The sequence below is a fragment of the Panthera tigris genome, chromosome C2 (genome assembly GCF_018350195.1).
Source record: "Panthera tigris isolate Pti1 chromosome C2, P.tigris_Pti1_mat1.1, whole genome shotgun sequence".
Taxonomy (NCBI): domain Eukaryota; kingdom Metazoa; phylum Chordata; class Mammalia; order Carnivora; family Felidae; genus Panthera; species Panthera tigris.
Window position 1 is genome coordinate 61,012,395 of NC_056668.1, and position 22,361 is coordinate 61,034,755.

The following is a 22,361-nucleotide window of genomic DNA, read 5'->3' on the forward strand; positions in this document are numbered from 1 at the left end:
AAACCAAAGGTTGCCCTAGACATGCCCAGTAACAATACAGGAACCACATCCTACCCACAACAGGCAAAAGAGCCATTGAAGACAACTACACAGAAGACAAAAGTGGCTCAACCACAATAGTAGGGCAAACATAATACACATAGGAGACTTCAGATCCCTGAAGTGCTGGGATCTGGTGAACACGACATTGTTCTGTAGAGCACTATAGGATGTCTTCTTCATAAGACCATTACTTTGAAGAGCAGGAAACATAGCTGACATAGAAAGAGATGCAAAAAGTTAGATAAAATGAGAAGACTATGTCCCAAAGGCACAGAGAATTCGATAAGTGAGGACACTATGTCCCAAATGAAAGAACAGAACAAAATCATAGCAAGATAGCAAAATGAAAAAAATCATATGCCTGATAGAAAATTTAAAGTAATGATCATAGGGGCACCTGTGTGGTTCAGTCAGTTAAGTGTCTGACTTTGGCTCAAGTCACAATCTCCTAGGTCATGAGTTCAAGCACTGTGCAGAGCCTACCTGGGATTCACTCTCTCTCCCTCTGCCCCTCCCCAACTTGTGCTCTATATCAAAATAAATTAAACTTAAAAAAATAAAAAATAATCATAAATATACTCACAGGACTTGAGAAATGAGTGGAGGACCTCAGTGAGACCCTAAACAAAGAGAAAGAAAACATAAAGAACCGATCAGAATGATGAACTCAATAATTAACAATACACTAGATGGAATAAAGAGTAGACTAGAGGAAGCAGAAGAACAGATCAGTGACCTGGAGGACAGAGTAATGTAAAGCAATCAAACTGAATAGGAGAAAATAATAACAAAAAATGAAGGGAAGATGGCAGCATAGGAGGGCACTGGGCTCACCTCGTCCTGCTGATCACTTAGATTCCACCCACACCTGCCTAAATAACCCAGAAAACCTCCAGAAGACTAGCAGAATGGACTCTCCAGAGCCAAGCGTAGATAAGAGGCCCATGGAAGAGGGTAGGAAGGGAAGAGAGGCAGTGCACGCTACATGGACTGGTGGGAGGGAGCCGGGGCAGTGGAGGGGCAGCCCACCTGGCAAGGCAGAGCCCCAGAGTCTGGCTTGCAAAAGCGGAGGGGCCAGACTGTGTGAGTTCTGACAGCCAGCAGGACTTAATATCTGGAATGTTAAAAGTCAACAGCTCTGCTCGGAGAGTGGGAGGGCGAGAGGACACTGGGAGGGAGAGGTGTCGAGCCCCAGAAGACGGAGCTCAGATTGGCAGGGAAGCAAGGTGCTGGCCAGCGCCATCTCCCTCTCCCATCCCCCAGCTGTAATCCCAAAGGGAACCAGTTCCCATCACCAAATTTGCTTGTACCACACAAACAGCCAACGCTGTGCTTCTGTGAATCCATCCCTCCAATGGCTCTGCCTCCCTCCCGGTGCTGCAGGGCCCCTCCCGCAGGGGACCACCGACTGCAAAGTGAGCTAAGCCTGTCTCTACCATCCCTGTGCATCTTCGTGGATCCACCCTGGCTAATATGCCAGATCTTGTCAAAGCAGCACCACAAGCCTGGCAGTGTGCAAGTAGCCCAGACAGGGGCCACAGCACTCCACAGTGAGTCCTGCCCCTAGGAGAGGAGATGATAAGGTACACACCAGTCTGACTGTGGCCCCAGCGGTGGGCTGGGGGCAGACATCGGGTCTGACTGCAGCCCCGCCCACCAACAAAAGTTACTCCAGACAGCACAGGGGAAGTGCCCTGCAGTTCCACGCCACTCCAGGGACTATCCAAAATGACAAAACAGAAGAATTCTCCTCAAAAGAAACTCCAGGAAGTAGCAACAGCTAACGAATTGATCAAAAATGATTTAAGCAATATAATGGAACATGAATTTAAAATAATAGTCATAAAATTAATTGCTGGGCTTGAAAAAAGTATACAGGACAGCAGAGAATCTATTGCTACAGAGATCAAGGGACTAAGAAATAGTCATGAGGAGCTAAAAAATGCTATAAATGGGTGCAAAATAAAATGAAGGCGACCACAGCTCAGATTGAAAAGACAGCTGAGAGAATAGGTGAATTTGAAGATAAAATTATGGAAAAAGAGGAAGCTGAGAAAAAGATAAAAAAATTCAGGAGTATGAGGGGGAGAATTAGAGAACTAAGTGATACAATCCAATGGAACAATATCCACATAATAAGAATTCCAGAAGAGGAAGAGAGAGAGAAAGGGGCTGAAGGTGTACTTGAACAAATCATAGTTGAGAACTTTCCTGATCTGGGGAAGGAAAAAGGCATTGAATCCAATAGACACAGAGAACTCCCTTCAGACGTAATTTGAATCGATCTTCTGCAAGACATATCATAGTGAAACTGGCAAAATACAAGGATAAAGAGAAAATTCTGAAAGCAGCTAGGGATAAACATGCTCTAACTTATAAAGGGAGACCCATAAAACTAGTGGCAGATCTATCTACTGAAACTTGGCAGGCCAGAAAGGAATGGCAGGAAATCTTCGATGTGATGAACAGAAAAAAAATATGCAGCTGAGAATCCTTTATCCAGCAAGTCTGTCATTCAGGATAGAAGGAGAGATAAAGGTCTTTCCCAAACAAACAAAAACTGAAGGAATTCATCACCACTAACCCAGCCCTACAAGAGATCCTAAGGGGGATCCTGTGAGACAAAGTACCAGAGACATCTCTACAAGCATGAAACCTACAGACATCACAATGACTCTAAACCCATATCTTTCTATAATAACACTGAATGTAAATGGACTATATGCTCCAACCAAAAGACATAGGGTATCAGAATAGATAAAAAACCAAGACCCGTCTATTTGCTGTCTACAAGAGATTCATTTTAGACCTGAGGACACCTTCAGATTGAAAGTGAGGGGATGGAGAACTATCTATCATGCTACTAGAAATCAAAAGAAAGCTGGAGTAGCCATACTTATACCAGACAAACTAGACTTTAAAGGCTGTAACGAGAGATGAAGAAGGGCATTATATAATAATTACAGGGTCTATCCATCAGGAAGAGCTAACAATTATAAATGTCTGTGTGCCAAATATGGGAGCCCCCAAATATATAAAACAATCACAAACACAAGCAACCTTATTGATAAGAATGTGGTAATTGCAGGGGACTTTAATACTCTATTGAGAGTAATGGATAGATAATCTAGACACAGGATCAATAAAGAAACAAGGGCCCTGAATGATACATTGGATCAGATGGACTTGACAGATATATTTAGAACTCTGCATCCCAAAGCAACAGAATATACTTTCTTCTCAAGTGCACATGGAATATTCTCCAAGATAGATCACATACTGGGTCACAAAACAGCCCTTCATAAGTATACAAGAATTGAGATCATACCGTGCATACTTTCAGACCACAATGCTATGAAGCTTGAAATCAACCACAGGAAATAGTCTGGAAAACCTCCAAAAGCATGGAGGTTAAAGAACACCCTACTAACGAATGAATGGGTCAGCCAGGCAATTAGAGAGGAAATTTTAAAAATATATGGAAACAAATGAAGATGAAAATACAACAATCCAAACGCTTTGGGATGCAGCAAAGGCAGTCCTGAGAGGAAACTACATTGCAATCCAGGCCTATCTCAAGAAACAAGAAAAATCCCAAATACAAAATCTAATAGCACACCTAAAGGAAATAGAAGCAGAACAGCAAAGACACCCCAAACCCAGCAGAAGAAGAGAAATAATAAAGATCAGAGCAGAAATAAACAATATAGGATCTAAAAAAAAACTGTAGACCAGATCAATGAAACCAAGAGATGGTTTTTTGAAAAAAATAAACAAAATCAATAAACCTCTAGCCAGGCTTCTCAAAAAGAAAAGGGAGATGACCCAAATAGATAAAATCATGAATGAAAATGGAATTATTACAACCAATCCTTCAGAAATACAAGCAATTGTCAGGGAATACTATGAAAGATTATATGCAACAAACTGGACAACCTGGAAGAAATGGACAAATTCCTAAGCACCCACACACACACACAAAACTCAATCAGGAGGAAATAGAAAGCTTGAACAGACCCGTAACCAGCGAAGAAACTGAATCAGTTATCAAAAATCTCCCAACAAATAAGAGTCCAGGACCAGATGGCCTCCCAGGGGAATTCTACCAGACATTTAAAGCAGAGATAATACCTATCCTTCTTAAGCTCTTCCAAAAAATAGAAAGGGAAGGAAAACTTCCAGACTCATTCTATGAAGCCAGCATTACTTTGATTCCTAAACCAGAGACCCAGTAAAAAAAGAGAACTACAGACCAATATCCCTGATGAATTTGGTTGCAAAAATTCTCAATAAAATACTAGCAAATCAAATTCAACAGCATATAAAAAGAATTATTCACCATGATCAAGTAGGAGTCATTCCTGGGCTGCAGGACTGGTTCAACATTCTCAAATCAAACAATGCTATACATCAAATTAATAAAAGAAAAGATAAGAACCATATGATCCTGGCAATTGATGCAGGAAAAAGCATTTGAAAAAATTCAACATCCTTTCTTAATAAAAACCCTTGAGAATGTCAGGATAGAAGGAACATACTTACACATCATAAAAGCCATTTATGAAAAGCCCACAGCTAATATCATCCTCAATGGGGAAAAACTGAGAGCTTTCTCCCTGAGATCAGGAACACAACAGAGATGTCCACTCTCACCGCTGTTGTTTAACATAGTGTTAAAAGTGCTATTATCAGCAATCAGACAACAAAAGGAAATCAAAGGCATCAAAATTGGCAAAGATGAAGTCAAGCTTTCACTTTTTGCAGATGACATGATATTATACATGGAAAATCCGATAGACTCCCCCAAAAGTCTGCTAGAACTGATACATGAATTCAGCAAAGTCGCAGGATACAAAATCAATGTACAGAAATCAGTTGCATTGTTATACACTAACAATGACGCAACAGAAAAACAAATAACGAAACTGATCCCATTCACAATTGCACCAAGAATCCTAAAGTACCTAGAAATAAACCTAACCAAAGATGTAAAATATCTGTATGCTGAAAACTATGGAAAGCTTATGAAGGAAATTGAAGATGATATAAAGAAATGGAAAAACATCCCATGCTCATGGATTGGAAGAATAAATATTCTTAATATAAATATAAATATATTTATATTTATATTATATATTTAACAATATAAATATTGTTAAAATGTCAATACCACCCAAAGCTATCTACACATTCAATGCAATCCCAATCAAAATTGCACCAGCATTCTTCTCGAAGCTAGAACAAGCAATCCTAAAATTTGTATGGAACCACAAAAGACCCCAAATAGCCAAAATAATTTTGAAGAAGAAGACCAAAGCAGGAGGCATCACAATCCCAGACTTTAGTCTCTACTACAAAGCTGTAATCACGAAGACAGCATGGTATTGGCACAAAAACAGACACAAAGACCAATGGAATATAATAGAAACCCCATAATTAGACCCACAAAAGTATGGCCAAGTAATCTTTGACAAAGCAGGAAAGAATATCCAATGGAAAACAGTTTCTTTAACAAATGGTGCTGGGAGAACTGGACAGCAACATGCAGAAGAATGTAACTAGACCACTTTCTTACACCATTCACAAAAATGAACTCAAAATGGATAAAGGACCTGAATGTGAGACAGGAAACCATCAAAACTCTAGAGGAGAAAGCAGGAAGAAACCTCTCTGACTTCAAACGCAGCAATTTCTTTTTTTTTTAACTTTATTTTTTTTAATTTACATTGAAATTAGTTAGCATATAGTGAAGCAATGATTTCAGTAGTAGATTCCTTAATGCCTCTTACCCATTTAGCCCATCCCTCCTCCCACCACCCCTCCAGCGACCCTCAGTTTGTTCTCCATTTTTATGAATTTCTTCTGTTTTGTCCCCCTTCCTGTTTTTATGTTATTTTTACTTTCCTTGCTTTATGTTCATCTGTTTTGTCTCTTAAAGTTCTCATATGAGTTAAGTCATATGATTTTTTTCTTTCTCTCACTGACTAATTTCACTTAGCATAATACCCTCCAGTTCCATCCACATAGTTGCAAATGGTAAGATTTCATTCTTTTTGATTGCCGAGTAATACTCCATTGTATATATATATACCACATCTTCTTTATCCGTTCATCCATCGATGGACATTTGGGCTCTTTCCATACTTTGGCTATTGTTGATAGTGCTGCTATAAACATGGGGGTGCATGTGTCCCTTCGAAACAGCACACCTGTATCCTGTGGATAAATGCCTAGTAGTGCAATTGCTGGGTCGTAGGGTAGTTCTATTTTTAGTTTTTGAGGAGCCTCCATACTGTTTTCCAGAGTGGCTGCACCAGCTTGCATTGCCACCAACAATGCAAAAGAGATCCTCTTTCTCTGCATCCTCACCAACATCTATTGTTGCCTGAGTTGTTAATGTTAGCCATTCTGACAGGTGTAAGGTGGTATCTCATGGTGGTTTTGATTTGTATTTCCCTGATGATGAGTGATGTTGAGCATTTTTTCCTGTGTTGGTTGGCCATCTGGATGTCTTCTTTGGAGAAGTGTGTATTCATGTCTTTTACCCACTTCTTCACTGGATTATTTGGTTTTTGGATGTTGAGTTTGATAAGTTCTTTGTAGAGTTTGGATACTAACCCTTTATCCGATACATCATTTGCAAATATCTTCTCCCATTCTGTTGGTTGCCTTTTAGTTTTTCAGCTGCAGCAATTTCTCACTTGACACATCCCCAAAGGCAAGGTAATTAAAAACAAAAATGAACTATTGGGACCTCATGAAGATAAAAAGCTTCTGCACTGCAAAGGAAACAATCAACAAAACTAAAAGGCAACCAATGGAATGGGAAAAGATATTTAAAAATGACATATCGGACAATGGGCTAGTATCCAAAATCTATAAAGAACTCACCAAACTCCACACCTGAAAAACAAATAATCCAGTGAAGAAATGGGCAGAAAACATGAATAGACACTTCTCTAAAGAAGACATCCAGATGGCCAACAGGCACATGAAAAGATGCTCAATGTCGCTCCTCATCAGGGAAATACAAATCAAAACCACACTCAAATACCACCTCACGCCAGTCAGAGTGGCTAAAATGAACAAGTCAGGAGATGATAGATGGTGGCGAGGATGTGGAGAAATGGAAACCCTCTTACACTGTTAGTGGGAATGCAAACTGGTGCAGCCACTCAAGAAAACAGTGTGGAGGTTCCTCAAAAAATTAAGAATAGATCTACCCTATGACCCAGGAATAGCACTGCTAGGAATTTACCCAAGGGATACAGGAGTGCTGATGCATAGGGGCACTTGTACCCCAATGTTTATAGCAGCACTCTCAACAATAGCCAAATTATGGAAAGAGCCTAAATGTCCATCAACTGATGAATGGATAAAGAAATTGTGGTTTATATACACAATGGAATACTACTTGGCAATGAGAAAGACTGAAATATGGCCTTTTGTAGCAACGTGGATGGAACTGGAGAGTGTTATGCTAAGTGAAATAAGTCATACAGAGAATGACAGATACCATATGTTTTCACTCTTAGGTGGATACTGAGAAACTTAACAGAAACCCATGGGGGACAGGAAAGAAAAAAAAAAACTTAGGGAGGGAGCCAAACCATAAACTGAGTGTTGATAGGGGGTGGGAGGGAAGGGAAAGTGGGTGATGGGCATTGAGGGCACCTGTTTGGGATGAGCACTGGGTGTTGTATGGAAACCAATTTGACAATAAAATTCATACTAAAAAAATGGAAAGCAACTTAAGGAACTTAGTGACACCATCAAGCATAATAACATTCACATTATAGTGATCCCAGAAGGAGAAGAGAGAAAAGGGGGCAGAAAACTGTTTTGAAGAAATAATAGCTGTAAACTTTCTGTATCTGAGGAAGGAAACAGAAATCTAGATCCAGTAGGCACAGAGAGCTCCCAACAATATTAACCCAATGAGGTCCACACTAAGACACATAGCAATTAAAATGGAAAAAAGTAGTGATGAGATGATAATTTCAAAAAGAGCAAGAGAAAACAGTTACATACAAGGGAAATCCCTTAAGTCTATCAGCTGATTTTTCAGCAGAACCTTTGCAAGCCAGAAAGTGGCATGATATATTCAAAGTGCTGAAAGGAAGAAAACCAGCAGCCAAGAATACTCTATCCAGAAAAGCTATAATTCAGAACAGAAGAAGAAAGAATTTCTCAGACAAATAAAAGTTAAAGGAATTCATGACCACTAAACCAGCCCTACAAGAAATGTTAAGGAGACTCTTTAAGTGGAAAGGATAGACCATAAGGAGGAGTAAGAAAAGTAGGAAGCACAACAGCAGTAAAATTAAGTATATCTATAAAAACTAGTGAAGGGATTCACAAATAAAAGGATATAAACTATGACACCATATACCTAAAACATGGAGGGGAGAAGAGTAAGGAATAGTTTCAAACTTAAGGAACCATCAACTTTAAGTATAGATTGCTATGTGCATAAGATGTTATATGTAGATGTAATGGTAACCACAAATCAAAAATGAGTAATAGATACATGAAAAATGAAGAGAAAGGAATCCAAGTATATCCTTAAGGAAATCAGCAAACTGTGAGAGAAGAGAGCAAGAGAAGAAAGTAACAGAGAACTCCAAAAGTGACCATAAAATAACAAAATGGCAGTACGTACATACCTATCAATAATTACTTTGATTATAAATTGACTAAATGCTTTAATCAAAAGACATAGGGTGACAGAATGAATAAAAAAGCAGGAGCCATCTATATGCTGCCTACTAGAGACTCATTTCAGACCTAAAGACATGTGCAGATTAAAAGTGAAAGGATAGAACAGCATTTATCATGCAAATAGAAGTGAAAGGAAAGCTGGGTAGCAATATTTATATTAGACAAAATAGACTTTAAAATAAGACTGTAACAAGAGACAAATAAGTACACTGTATAGTCATAAAGGGAACAAACCAACAAGAAGATATAACAATTGTAAATGTTTATGCACCAACATGAACACCCAAATGCATAAAGCAGCTAATAACAAGCATAAAGAAAGTAATCAATAGTAATACAGTAATAATAGGGGACTTTAACACCCGACTTATAACAATGGATAGATCATGCAAACAGAAAATCAACAAGGAAACAATAGCTTTGAATGACACTTTTGGGCCAGATGGACCTAACAGATATATTCAGAACATTCCATCCTAAAACAACAGAATGCACATTCTCTTTAAGTGTACATGGACCACTGTCCAGAGTAGATCACGTATTAGGCCACAAAATAAATCTCAACAAATTTAAAAAGAATTAGAGTCATACCATGCATCTTTTCTGACCACAATGCTATGAAATTAAAAATCAACCACAAGAAAAGATACCATGCATCTTTTCTGACCACAATGCAATGAAATTAAAAATCAACCACAAGAAAAAATATCTAGAAAGAACATACATACATGGAGGTTAAATAACATGCTACTAAACAATGAATAGGTCAACCAAGAAATCAGAGTAAATAAAAAAATACATGTAGACAAATGAAAATGAAAACACAATGGTCCAAAATTTTGAGGATGCAGCAAAATCTGTCTTACGAGGGAAGTGTATAGCAATACAGGCCTACTTCATGAAGCAAGAAAAATCTCAAACAACCTAATGTTACACATAAAGGAGCTAGAAAAAGAAGAACAAACAAATCCCCAGTGGCAGGGGAGGGGGAAATTAAAAAAGATTAGACTAACAGAAATAAATGAAATAGAAACTGAAAAAACAATAGAACATATTGATGAAACCAGGAGCTGGTTCTTTGAAACAATCAACAAAATTGATAAACCTTTAGCTAGACTCATCAAAAAAAAAAAAAAAAAAGTCAAAATCAGAAATAAAGAGGAGAAATAACAAACACCACAGAGATACAAAAGATTATAAGAGAAGATTATGAAAAATTATATGCCACCAAATTGGACAATGTAGAAAAATGGATAAATTCCTAGAAACATAAACCTCCCAAAACTGAATCGGAAGAAATAAAAAATTTGAACAGCCTGATTACCAGCAATGAAATAGAATCAATAATCAAAAATCTCCCTACAATCAAAAGTTCAGGACCACACAGCTTCACAGATGAATTCTACCAAACATTTAAAGAAGAATTAATATCAATTCTTCTGACACCATTCCAAAAAATAGAAGAGGAAGTAAAGCTTCCAAATTCATTCTATGAGGCCAGCATTACCCTAACACCAAAACCAGATAAGGACACTACAGAAAAAGAGAACTACAAGCCACTCTCTCTGATGAACATAGATGTAAAAATCTTCAACAAATAGCAAACCAAAACCAACAATATATTACAAAAATCATTCACCACAATGCAAAAAAGCTCAATGAAGTAGAACATCCATTCATGATAAAAAACCCTTAACAAAGTAGACTTAGAGGGAATATACCTCAATAAAGGCCATACATGAAAAACCCACAGCTAATACAAGCAATGGTGAAAAACTTGAGAGCTTTTCACTTAAGGTCAAAAACAATACAAGAATGTCCACTCTCTCCACTTTTATTCAATATAGTACTCAAAATCATAGCCACAGCAATCAGACAAGAAAAAGAAGTAAAAGGCAAGGAAGAAATAGAACTTCCATATTGGCAAGGAAGAAGTAAAACTTTCACTATTTGAAGATGACATGATACTCTATATAGGAAACCAGTAAGATGACCATAAAACTACTAGAGATAATAAATGAATTCAGTAAGGTCACAGGATACAAAATCAATATGCAGAAATTCATTGCATCTTGATACACTAATAATAAACCAACAGAAAGAGAAATTAAAACAATCCCATTTACAAAGATAATAAAATACCTAAGAATAAACTTAGCCAAGGAAATGGAAGAGCTATACTCTGAGAGCTATAAAACTTTGATGGGAGTGCCTGGGTAGCTCAGTTGGTTGTGGATCTGGCTCTTGATTTCAGCCCAGATCATGATCCCAGGATCATGGGATTGAGCCCAGTGTCAGGCTTGCTGAGCATGGAGCCTGCTTAAGATTCTCTCTCTGTCTCCCTCTGCCTCTCTCCTTAGTGTGGGCTCTCTCTTTCTTTCTCTCTCTCTCTAAAATATAACAAACAAACACTAATGAAAAATTGAAGATAACAAACAAATGGAAAGATATTCCATGCTCATGGTTTGGAAGAACAAATATTGTTAAAATGTCCATTCTTCCCAAAGCAATTTACAGATTTAATGCAATTTATATCAAAATACAAGAGCATTTTTCACATAGCTATAATAAACAATCCTAAAATTTGTATGGAAGCAAAAAAGAACCCAAATAGCCAACGCAACCTTGAAAAAGAAGAACAAAATTAGAGATATGACAATCCCAGATTTCAAGATATACTGCAAAGCTATAATAATCAAAACAGTATGGCCACTGGCACAAAAATAGACACATAAATCAATAAAACAGAATAAAGAGCCCAGGAATAAACCCATGATCATATGATCAATTAATTTTTGACCAAGGAGGCAAGAATAGGCAATGGGAAAAAGATAGTCTCTTCAACAAATGGTGTTGGGAAAACAGGACAGCAACATGCAGAAGAATGAAACTGGATGACTTTCTTACCTCATACACAAAAATAAACTCAGAGTGGATTAAGGACCTAAATGTGAGGTTTGAAACCATAAAAATCCTAAAAGAGAACACACGCAGTAATTTCTCTGACATCAGCTGTAGCAGCATTTTTCTAGATTTATCTCCTCAGGCAAGGGAAACAAAAGCAAAAATGAACTATTGGTACTTCATCAAGATAAAAATAGCTTTACAGCAAAGGAAACAATCAACAAAACTAAAAGACAACCTACTGAAGATATTTGCAAATAACATCTGATGAAGGGTTAGTATCCAAAATATGTAAAGCACTTACACAACTCAACACCAATCCCCTCTAAATAATCCAACTTAAAAAGGGCAGAACATGAACAGACATTTTTCTAAGGAAGACATATAGATGGCCAACAGACACATGAAATGATGCTCAACATCACTCATCATTACAGAAATGCAATCAAAGCCATAATGAGATATCACGTCACACCTTTCAGAATGGCTAAAATAAAAAAACACAAGAAACAAGTAGTGTTGGTGAGCATTATTTACAATTTACAATGGAAGCAACTCAAGTGTTTATCAGTAGATGGATGGATAAAGACGTGGTGTATTTATACAATGGAGTATTATATCAATTACAGCTATTAAAAAATGTATGAAATTTTGCCATTTGCAACAACATGGATTGATCTAGAGGGTATCATTCTAAGTTAAATAAACCAGCCGCAGAAAGACAAATGCCATTCCACTCATTTTTGGAATTTAAGAAACAAAAGAAAAAGACGCAAACCAAAAAATAGACTCTTAACTGTAAGGAACAAACTGATGGTTCCCAGAGGGGAAGTGGTTTGGGGAATGGGTGAAATAGGTGAAGAGAATTAGTACACTAAGATGAGCACTGAGTAATGTATTGAATTGTTGGATCACTGTATTGTACACCTGAAACTACTATAACACTGTATGTTAACTACACTGGAATTAAAATTTTACAAAATGGTTAAGGTGATAAAAAAAAAAGCTTTCAGGAAAATATGCTTAAATGTAAAAAATAAATCTATAATATATGGATTTCTTTATGTACTAGGACTGAGAATAGTACCATATATATAGTATATAGTATATAAAGTATGGTAAATAAATAGTGTATAGTGTGTGTGTGTGTGTGTGTGTGTGTGTATTAGGAAACCAAATAAATATTGGTCTGACTGGCTGGAAATTTGAATTTGAGGTCCTAAGGAATTCTGGGTGTTTTTTTTTTAAAGAATTTGAAAAATTCGGTAAGGATTGTGGAGTTAACATCATCAGTTTACTTTTCCTGCTGGGGTGCTTGGGTGGCTCAGTTGGGTGTCTGACTCTTGATTTTGGCTCAGGTCATGATATCATGGTTCGTGACTTCCAAGCTCTGTATCTGGCTCTGTGCTGATAGTGCAGAGCCTGCTTGGGATTCAATCTCTCTCCTCTCTCTGCTTCTCCCACACTCTCTCTCAAAATAAATAAATAAGCTCAAAAAAGGAAGTAAGAAAGGAGTTTACTTTTACTGCTATCAGTTACTAGCTGTGACTCCTGGCTTTTGTTTTCATTTTTCTAGAAATAACTGTAATGATATCTTACAGTTGGGTGTGTGGGGTAGGGGGGAAAGAGAGAATGAGCCTGATATGTAGCAGGTATATTATTATTTTATTACTAGGGTTGTCATTTATGTAGGAGAGCACAGCTTTATTGCCAGGTGTAACATTTAGGATTTGTGTTTAGGGTAAAAAATATATTTAAAAAGCCATGGAGACACTTGACTTGTAGCTCTGCTGTGTCTAAAAAAAATTCCCTTCTTTGTCTAGGCAAATCATGTCTTTAGTGAAGTCAATTTTTTAATTTTTGCATTTGCAAAGTATGCATTTTTTGCACTACAATACTTTGCTTTGAAAAGACTTTTTAGGAACACTAAAAAAAACATCGAGAGCTACTGAGATGAAATACACAATTGAATGTTAACTAACTTGAATTTAAAATCTTGGAAGAAAAATACAAAACAGAGTTATATGATTAAAAAGCAACTGAATTTAGTTATTTTTTGAAAGAAAGAAGTATCAGTTTAAAATTAAAGAACAAAGTTCTAATTAAATAATAATAATCAATAGTAATAATAGCAAAAATATCCCTCTGAGATGGAGAGAATTTAGGGACTAGGTGAGGGAACAAGGTGCAAAAAAAAAGCAAGAAAGAGAATTTCAAAGGGATAGAGAGAAAGAAAACAATACTAATGCTTCCAAAGATTCTGATTGCTGAAAACCTAGAACATTTAATAATGTTACTAATCAGTTCAAAGCTTAAAAAGCACAAGTCTTTGAAGCATACATGGTTTCGAAGTCTGTACTGTTTTTCAAACATGAATAAAGATCTTTATTCAAGAATGTAGTAGCTGTTGCCACTCATCTCTGGACAGAACTATAGACACAAGAGAATTATGTTTTCTACATCAGAAGCCTGAATAATTTTCTATTTTAAAATCCAAGGTTGTACATATTTTCATATGCATATGATGGAGAGATTTGATGTCTAGGTTGATTAGTTGAGGTCACTAATAAGGCAGGGTTTTGACACCAACCTAGGGTATTAATTTCATGTAGACTTTTCTTTTCAATAGTCATAGAGATGTTCTTAAGCTTAGCTAGAAGCATCACAAACAGGTGTTTACAGACTCGGAATGGATGAGAAAGTATGAAAGAATCATTCATGCATTCAGCAAATACTTACTAAACACCTACTATGTTTTTAGTACTATATTCACACATGCTGCAAAACACTGTCCTTGACCTGAAGAAACCCTATCAGAAAAGATAGAATTAAGTAAGGCTATTCTGGGTTCTGTGAGAACACCGTGAAAGGACCCTACTTTATTTTTTTAATTGTTCTATGTGCCAGGAAGGTGGGTTACTTGGTGGCGGAGGAGAAGTTGCATGCATACTTCTCTTTTATCCCCCACAGAAGTCTAGCATAATCCTAAATTCATAATAGATGGTCAGCATATCAACTGAATAATTTTTGTAAGTATCAATCACTTATTTAGATTTTGGTGGTTTTTTCTTAAAGTAGCTATCTTTTTTTAAAAAAAGATTTAAAAAAAAATCAAAAGAGAACATGGTCAGGGTGACTCCTGGAAGCTGAGGGTGGTTGTGTGAGCAGAAATTAAGCCAAACATAATAATCTTAAATTTTAATGTATGTTAAATTTAATCCTTATTTTAATATCCACCTCATGACCTTATAGAATCCATCTACAAAGGTTCATTTTCTTTCTGCTAATTTTATGATGAACCATAGATAATAGGGTATCAAGTCTGAACACTACCTATCAGGTTGGAAGCAGTCCAGACTTCATAATACTGGGACCCTGATAAGAAAAAAACAAAAAAACAAAACAACAACAACAACAACAACAAAAACAAAGATACAATGTAGATTAAGGTAGATTAAGGCAGTTGTAGTGAACTGTAAGGTGGGTATCAACTCTCCCGAACACATTTAGGGATTGAACAATTCCAAACTACCATTTCATTCTCACAGTTGCCACTAGATGGATTGTCCAGTTCCTCCTACTCTGTATTAAACAACATATCTAATAAATATTCAACACTTAGCACATGCAAAATACACTTGTTGAGCCTCCCTAACAGCCGCTAATGAGGACATTAGCTTTCAATTAACTATATAAAGCTTTGGGTTTGGACAAGAACATTCACTCAGCACAGGCATCAATTTGTAGATCATTATAGGACATTAGTTGGTTGCTAGACAACCACATGTCCTAGCAGATTTTAGGCTGAGCTCCAGTGATAGGCAGGGATCCGATATTTCATCTCTTAAATTATATCTTATCTTTTTCACCTCAACTATTCCAGCAACTCTGCAAGTCTCTTAGTCAGTCCCCCAGTCATTTGGGGGAAGCAGTTACTAAATTCAAATGATGAGGTAAAATATGAAAGATTAGAATATCTACCTTGAATGTAGAAGTAGAAATGTTAGTGTAGCTTGAGGCTGGTGACAAGCTCAGCCAAACTGCCAAGAAGACTGTCACATGAGGCAGATGAATCTGCTTACCATCAAGTATGATTATACAGCTTAATGTTAGTGTCTTCTTTGGATTTACTAGAGTTTCTTGGTTAATATTTTTAAATAAACATATTATATGAGAAATGTGATTTATATTTTCAGTAGCTGATATTTTGTTTCATTATATATGAGTGTTTTCTATAAATATGCCTGTGATATCACACGGGAACTAATATGACAAATAGATATAATATGAATATTTAATAAAGCAAATTGTTCCACTTCAATGACCTATTTAGTTAAGGGCATCTACAAGTAAAACTTAATAAATAGATCTCTCAGATTGATAACATGGCCACAACAGAGAGTTAGCAAGTTGGAAAGAAGCAAATGACTTGTTCTGTATCACATATACATCTGAGTTGGGTTTGAAAATTTTGAGAGGCTTATCTGTGGAGTTCCAGTAATTGTTACGGTCTCTGGAATTGTTCTATAGCCTATTATATTCATTGCTTGAAGCAGGTTATGAGCCTTGTCTTCCTTGTTGTTATGGCTTGAATCACATCCCCCCCCCCAAAAAAGTTCACATATTGAAGTTTTGATCCTAAGTACCTCAAAACATGACCTCTTTGGGAAATAAGGTTGTGTAGATGTAATTAGTTAAGATGAGATCATATGGGAGAAGGGCAGATCGCTAATACAGTATGACTGGTGTCCTTATAAAATGGGGAAATTTGGACACAGAGCTAACAGGGAGAATACCATGTGAAGATGAAAGCAGAAATCAGGGTGATACTTCTATAAGCTAAGGAACACCAGAGTTTCCTAGCAAATACCAGAAGAGATTTGGAGGCATAGAACATATTCTTTCTCACAGCTCTAGAAAGAAAGCAGACCTACCAACACCTTGGTCTTGGTTTAGCCTCCAGGACTGTGAGACAATCAATTTCTGTTGTTTAAATAACTCAGCTTATGGTACTTCCATGTGGCACCCCAAGAGAACTAATACACCTCTAGTAGTAAAGTGAGCAGATGCCCATTCACTTCTGGGATAGCCAGTTCTGCCAAATCTTCTGCACAGAGATAAGGCCTCAAGCTACTGGCCATATAATATCTTCAAAATGTAGAGGAGATCTAATCAATAGGCTTAAATGCTGCTATGAATTCATTTGTGTCATCCATCAATAATACAGCCCTTGTGGCTGATCCATAGCAAATTCATTCCAGCAAGTGATTTTCAATGATATCAAAAGAAACCACCCCTTCTATTCATTTTCAGAAGCATGTGCCAGCACTCCCTAAAACCTGTACTGATCTCATTCCAATAGCTGCCTTTTCTTTGAGGGAGCAGAGAAGGACCTGATAAAAGCCCAATTAAAGAGGTTTGCCATTGACTGGGGCACTTTTCCAGATAGAACTAAAAGCACCTGATACATCTTCAGTCCATTAGGGTAAGCCACACCTGCCAGAGGCTCATCAGCAATTAAAAGTTACAAGACACTAAATGTCCCCAGTGGGTCCTGTATAGGTGAGAGACAAACACATACTGACCTGGAGAAATGCAGTGCATTATGATGCTCTTTGCATTTGATACCAGGCCCTGGTTGAGCTCCATGGTTATTTATTGCCAGTATTCTTTCTATGTGGTACTGGTCCCCATTCATCATATATAGTAAATGCTTAATAACATGTGTTAATGGAGTCAGTGGATGGATAAATAAATAGAACCAAGTCCCTAGAAGTGGGTTCTGGCTTCACTCCTAAGCTTACCTTTATCTGTTTTGAAGAGCCCATGATTGGGCATTAGCACTATGTCACTGATCCCACTGTCTTACTCACAAAATAAAGTTCCTATATATTCTGGTAAACATACTATTTCTCCTCGCCACAGGCTTGACTTAATGCTAAATTCTTATCTCTTGCTTGGCATCAAGTTGTACCTCATTCCTCAAAATGTGTCAAAATCCATCTTGCTCAGTGGTCCTTTTGACAGACATCAGGGACTAGTATGTTTTACTCAATTGTAAACGTAAGTTTTATACATTGGTCAAAATTTGATGGACACATAACCCGTAGCACAGGATCACTAATTTGTTGGGATTCAGATTCATTTGTCTCCCCTAAAGCTGCCTTAGAATGCTTTTAGTTCATGTTATCAATTAACCACTCTAATCCTTGCCATATGTGTATTCAGATATAAGCATAAACACTCACAGTCAGCATCATTCTCTACACTAAAGCAGCAGTTATGGAGACTGGAGTTCAGACTGGATTCACAACTCTGATCCTCAAAGGGCAGAAGTGAACTAGCAGATGTATAATTCCAGCAACTTTTTCTGGTATTCTAAGTAGGATATAATTAGTTAAATTGTATTTAGCTATTTCCTCTCCTGATCTAAAGACCTAGAATTCTTATAATTCCCTCCTTAGTCATGATTAGTGATAGTGCCCTTTATTTGAAGGACAAAGAGTGACATATATGAGAAAACAGAGGTCAGGTTGTGTCAGCCTTTGAACACAACAGAGATGACCCATCATCAGTGTAGGGGTTTACCTTGTCTGTCCAGTGGTCAGGATGGGTTTCTACTCATCTAGTTTACACATTCTCATTTGGTATCTTTTAAAATCATACTTTGTATCTGTAAGGCTTTAGCCTGAAGTTGGAGAATGGAAGGGGGGTGGGCTATGGCCTGGACTAAAGCCAACGCAAAGTGATGACCCACCTCATGGCTTTGGCCTTATCAGCATGCTGCTCTCATCTGAGAAAAGCATGAAAAGTAGAAAAACCATGGGTCTTAGAGTCATGCACACCTGGACTAGAATCCCATTTCTGCTACTCACAAGGTATGCTTCACTGAAAAGACCTATTCAAACTTTGAGTGATTCATGTTTTCTTTTTTTTAATTTATGTTGAGTCAAGTAACAGTACCTCCCTCCCACATTTGTGTGGGTGTATGTATGTAGATCAGGAGACAGCATATATTAAATAGGGTAATATATTGGAAAATGCCGGCCATGGTGCCTGGCACCAAGCAGGTGTTCAATTGTTAAGCCATTTTTCTTCTTTCTTTGTAACTGAACCAGGGTGCTGGAAATATTCTGACTCATACAATCATGCTTGCAAAACACTGTCCCTTTAAATCAGAAACACGCAAACAAATAAAAATCTAATTTGGACAAATCTGTATATTCTTTTTAAATCAGTAAAAATAAACTTCACCTTTAAAGGACCCCTAACTGCTCAACAATGACCCCATTGTTTTTAGCCACTGCATAATTGTTACAGTGTGATATGGAAGCAAGGTGGGTATTTTGCTAAAATACAAATGTTATAAATGCTTTGAGTATGTGAATAATACATATCCAGTTACTACCTGTTGGTTACAAAAATGTCATTTTTAAAACCAGGATTTGGAGAATAATCAGAAGACATAGATATACATTAATAGTGAATAAACCTCTTCCCAATTTGATGTATATGATGTATGTCCCCTTGTATTTGAATTGTGCATTTCCTTTTTTAACAAAATAGAGATAATTTCTTAGGTTATAAAACATTGACACAGGTGTTTGTTGAGAGGAAGGACTTGCTTATGTCTCTTTTGTCTATATTTAGGTAGAAAGTTCTCAAGCATCTTGTGCTTTTTTGTGATTTTTCCTCTTACCTAACATAGTGCTGGCCACATAGGAAGTAAATCCACTGATGAGAATTGAATGAGTCAGAACACAGAATTATGACCAAGAATAAAAGAGCAGAATGAGTCATAGAGGAGGCAGGTTTTGAATGGAGAAGTAGGAAGAGAGAGGAAAAAGTAATGTGTGGAGAGATAAGAACTGCTCTAGACGAGACAATCACTTGGAGATGCAGGTGTCCTAAAATCCAACAATCCATATCTGAAACATTAGCCAGAAAACATCCTATTTTAAGCTGTCCTGTGAAAGTAGAGGGAGGGACCTAATTCTATTTGGATACTCAAATTAGCCTCCTTGTCTCCTTCTGGTCATTGCTCAGTTTATGAATAAAGTCTTCTCTGACAACTCTGCTTAAAATCCACCACCACTACCACCCCAATCCTTCCTTGCATTCCCTATACTTTTTATTATTTTAATTTTTCCTCCATAGAACTTATCCTCATCCAACATACTCCATGTTATATATTCCTCCTTTATAATGTTGGCTCTGTAATTACAGGATTTTTTTCACTATTATTCGTCTTGCACACAAAACATCACATGGTACCTCCTAGATGCTCAACATGTGTTGAGTAGTGAAAGATGAACTAATGAATGGATAGATGAATTCAATGTCCACTATATCCTTGGTACTATGCTAAGTAGGTATTGGCAATAGACAATTAGGGAGGCTCCCTGATTTCAAAGTACTTATAAAGGCAGACAAGTAAAATGATAGCCTTCAAAAATTATGATTAGTATCCTGGGCATTATGGTAGAGGGAAGTGAGCGTTTCTGTGGGAACATTGATGTGAGATCTCTAACCTTGTAGGATATGGGAGGCTCAGGGAAGTCTTCCTCAAATTAGTGAAGTCTGAACTGAAGGCCTGGAGAATGGGTAGAAGTTAGATGCTAAAGAAGGAAAAGCCCCTAACTCACCCAATAAATGTTTTGGGTATGAGCAGCCAATTAACCTAAAGTGTAAGTCCAACTGTTTTATGCAAAACTCTGACCCCACAAGCTTTAATGTGCAAGGAGAGACTGGCCATCAGAACTGTGGTAGAATAAAAATTTCTGAAGCTGACAATTAAAAATGAAGCCCTAAAATACAAATCAAAACCACACTGAGATATCACCTCATGCCAGTCAGAGTGGCTAAAATGAACAAATCAGGAGACGATAGATGCTGGTGAGGATGTGGAGAAACAGGAACCCTCTTGCCCTGTTAGTGGGAATGCAAACTGGTGCAACCACTCTGGAAAACAGTGTGGAGGTTCCTCAAAAAATTTAAAATAGATCTACCCTATTGCTACCCAGCAATAACACTACTAGGAATTTGGAGGAATCTGCTAGGAATTTGCAATAGCACTGCTGGCACCAAGGGATACAGGAGTGCTGATGCATAGGGGCACTTGTACCCCAATGTTTATAGCAGCACTTTCAACAATAGCCAAATTATGGAAAGAGCCTAAATGTCCATTAACTGATGAATGGATAAATAAATTCTTGTTTATATACACAATGGAATACTACTTGACAATGAGAAGGCCTTTTGTAGGAACGTAGATGGAGCTGGAGAGTATTATGCTAAGTGAACTAAGTCATACAGAGAAAGACAGATACCATGTGTTTTCACTCTTATGTGGATCCTGAGAAACTTAACAGAAGACCATGGGGGAGGGGAAGAAAAAAAAACTTAGGGAGGGAGCCAAACCACAAACTGAGGGTTGATGGGGGGTGGGAGGGAGGGGAAAGTGGGTGATGGGCATTGAGGGCATCTGTTGGAATGAGCCCTGGGTGTTGTATAGAAACCAATTTGACAATAAATTTCATATTAAAAAATTAAAAAAAATGAAGCCCTAGACTAGGCACTCAAAAATCTAGTCGATGCCCAATGGCAATGGGAAGAAATCAAAGGTAATAGGAACTCCATTTCCTTTCTTGAAGAATACATTAAGAATTTTTAAACTTAAATGAAGAGATTATCTAGTGTAAAAAAGGAAACCTTACAATTTTTGATGTCCAAGACTGTAAAGATACCAGCTATGTAAAAAAAAAAAAAAAAAAAAAAAAAAAAAAAAAAAAAAAAAATCATCTACTTGCAACCTGTGGTATGCTGGAGTTGGCTGTTGTGACTCTTAAGAGCTAATTTTTAATTTTCAGAAATCTTGTGAGCTGGGTGTTAAACATCAATTATTAACATAAGTTATATAAATTTTCAATTAAATAAATTATTTTAAAACAAAAATAAGTACTCCAAGCTTATCAGTTCCTAGTTGCTATACTGTACTTCACTATTAGCTCTGCTCTTGAGGATATTTATATCTATTATATCTGTGTGGAAGTACTTTGGACTGGAGTGCTCCTGCACATCTCTTCCCCAGACCCTGAATTCAGTGATGGCATGTAGGTAGAAGTCAGCCATTTGGGGAGTATTTACAACATGGAAACTGGCAAATGCTAGAAAGCAGGTGTCCCCTAGCCAGAAAGCTAGCCATTAAATATTTTGTTTCACACTACTGCTTTGAACCCAGAGACCTAATAGTTTAAAGGTGTGAGAGCTTAGTTTGTCAAACTCAGCCCACAGAATAGATCTGTGTCATAACTGTGGTTGCTCAATACCTCTTAAGTGTTTTTCTTACATTTTGGTCATTTCCTGTATTTAAAGTCCTAAATGCCTTTCCTCCTCTCTTTTGACACCTGGTATAAACTATGACCTAAGAAGGGAGTGCTACTTAGAATTTCTGTTGCTGGCAGACTTGGTGGAGAGTGGTGGAGGGCCATGGAGTCAGGGGCATAGTGGAGCTGTGGTGGCCTTCTGGGTTTCCTGGGGTGTGAGAATTGTGCTGTCTGCCTTGCCCTGCGATGGACAGATCACACCTTCAGGGAACTGATGGAGTAATCTGGCTCTAATTCAGGGCTAATCAACCTCATAGCTGAGCCTTAGCCTAATTTTTCTGGCTGCAAGCTTCTGGAGAGCCTGTGATC

The 22,361-nt window shown here is 37.4% G+C and overlaps 1 long non-coding RNA gene across 1 annotated transcript in view; it reads right to left on the minus strand.

The window, feature by feature from the left end:
- LOC122230488 overlaps positions 1 to 22,361 on the minus strand; it is a 115,593-nt gene that overhangs the window by 17,324 nt on the left and 75,908 nt on the right. The window contains exon 3 of the long non-coding RNA XR_006207467.1: positions 626 to 662. This is a non-coding gene — a long non-coding RNA (uncharacterized LOC122230488). The remainder of the gene's footprint in view (positions 1 to 625; positions 663 to 22,361) is intronic.